Source organism: Lissotriton vulgaris, chromosome 2_1 (genome assembly GCF_964263255.1).
Source record: "Lissotriton vulgaris chromosome 2_1, aLisVul1.2, whole genome shotgun sequence".
NCBI classification, from domain to species: domain Eukaryota; kingdom Metazoa; phylum Chordata; class Amphibia; order Caudata; family Salamandridae; genus Lissotriton; species Lissotriton vulgaris.
Genome location: NC_141687.1, coordinates 1,363,524,882 through 1,363,527,359, shown reverse-complemented (window position 1 = coordinate 1,363,527,359; position 2,478 = coordinate 1,363,524,882).

Genomic DNA, 2,478 nt, shown 5'->3' with positions numbered 1-2,478 from the left:
TCACCCAAAAAACACATTTTATGAAATCATGAAAAAACAAAATAAGCATTGAAAGTTAAAAGGCTAGTAGCCACCACCAGCTCAGCCTTAAAGTAAATCATGTCTGCACATTCGTATTTCATCACATTCCCATATAAATTATTTTACATATATATATATTCACTGACAAAAAGTGGAGTTTATTGTAGGTCTTCTAATTATAACAAAACATTAGTTTTAAATATTTTAAACCAAAAAATTCTGAAATTTGCCAATTATTAAGTAAATTACATTAGTATAATGTGAACCACCATAGATTTCATAGGACATCAGTGATTCAATATGCGATGTCAAAAGCAGTGCAAAAACAATAAGTCGATGGATAGAATGCTTGCACTAATCTCAGCCACTGGCAATCGATCCCGCTGCATCCAAATCCATTGCTCTTCTGCCCACCATACCACCTCAGTTTGGACCCAGCAATGTGCAAATCAGTCTTCACCCTGCTTCACATGTAACAGTCCAGCCTGAGTTGCCATGCCAGGTCCTGCTTAAACTGGAACAAAAACAACTTGGACCTGATTTCGCTCTAATTAGGGCTCTTTAGCCAGGTATAGCTTGGTTGCAGTGGCATTCCTGAAGAACCTGGGACTTGGTTGGCAGTTCCGACTGGACTGTTCCCATTGGACCAGGGTCAAGACTGATTTGCATATACCCAAGTCCAAACTGAGGTGGAATGGTGTGAACAATAATGATGGATTGGGATGCACACTGAGGGATTACCAGTGGCAAAGATTATTTAAAACCTTTCATCCATCACTGTTTTGTATACTTGTGTCGCCCTAAGTGTTACTGGTATGCCCAAATGTGGGCCCCTTTCACACTGTGTCACTGGAACCAAACTAATGAGCCCGTACCTAGGGTGAAAGCGTTTTTGGGTTGCTTGTGTTCTGGTTCAGGCTGGACTGTTCCTATTGGAGCAGGGTCAAGACCAATTTGCATACATATGGGTCCAAACTGAGGTGGCATGGTGTGTAACATAATGATGGATTGGGACGCGGCCTGAGTAATTACCAGTGGCTGAGGTTAATTTAAGCATTCCATCCATCAGTGCTTTGTATACTTATTGTGTAATTGTATAAGCAGTGCATCATAGCGATGCAAGTTATACTTATGTAAGTTACATTGCACTGTTGAATTTCTATGTTTTATTGCAGTTTACATGAGTAGTTTCTCTAATTTATTAGAAGACTGATGCATAACTCCAAGTTAAACTTTGGATTTTTCAGTGACGCTTTAAAGCATTTTAAACATTAGTTAAAATCTTACTGTCTTAATTACTGTGAGAAATTGGGCTGGCAGTTGACTGGATTGTGAGCCCTTGTCAAGCAGCACTACAATATATATCAGGGTTAGGCCAGGACAACTCTAAATTAACCTGTGTTCAACTCGCTGGTAGCTCAGCACAGAGTAGTCAGGCTTAATTTAGAGGCAATGTGTAAAGTGAAAACACTACCCCCAAAAAATCCCACACCAGAAGACAGAATGAGCGTTCATGTCTTACCTCAACTATTTGTGTTTGTACCTTGGCATCTCAGAGATGATATCGATCCATCTCCTTTGCACCCTACTTTCCCTTTCAGAGAGTGATTTTACTGCCGGAAAGATGTCTAAGCTCAAGAGAGGAGGATCTGGTCCTAGCTGGGCTCCTTTTCCTTTTCGTTGTTGACTTTTGTAAAGAGAGGACAACCTTTTTACTTAAATCTTTACTAACCCTTGAATCCCCCCTCCCACACACCTGGTTAAGTGGCAGGGTCCCTTGTTACTCATGTTCTGGCAACACCTGGAAAGAGGAGTACAATAGAAAAGAATTAGATATCTTTCTGACCCTTGTTTGTTTCTTGCTTCTAAATGTTTACGTATTCTGAGAAGCTCGACCAAAGCCAGTGGAACCCAACTCTTGAGAACTTGGGAGAATAATGCACAGTTTATTACCTTAGTAACTTCCTTTTCCCTTTAGACTTCTTTTCCCGACTATAAACTAGAGAACACAGCATGCATGAGTCCTCCCATACAATATCTTTTAAGTTTGACGGTTTTCCTATCACACTACTCTGCTCTTGAGTTTTCTCCCACTTGGGTTGTGGTCTTTGAATTTCTTTTAAATAAAAGTAATTGTTCAGTACTTGTGCTCTCTTTATACACAGTTGTAAATGCTTACTAAAGTTTGTTGATCTGCCTTCTTTCAGGGCAATGATCTTGCAGCATCGTGTGACATGATGGCTAATTGATCCTAGAGTGTTACAGCAAACAAAAGATGGACAGAATGCTGACAATGCAAACCTTCTCCCTGAGTCGAAAGATCTGGGTTAAATCCATTGTTCCTTTGCCAACTACGCCACCCCAGTTTGGACCCAGCCATATACAAATAAGTCTTGACCCTGTGCCCTATGGGAACAAACCAGCCGAACTGCCAGGCCAGCAAGCATCCTGGAACCG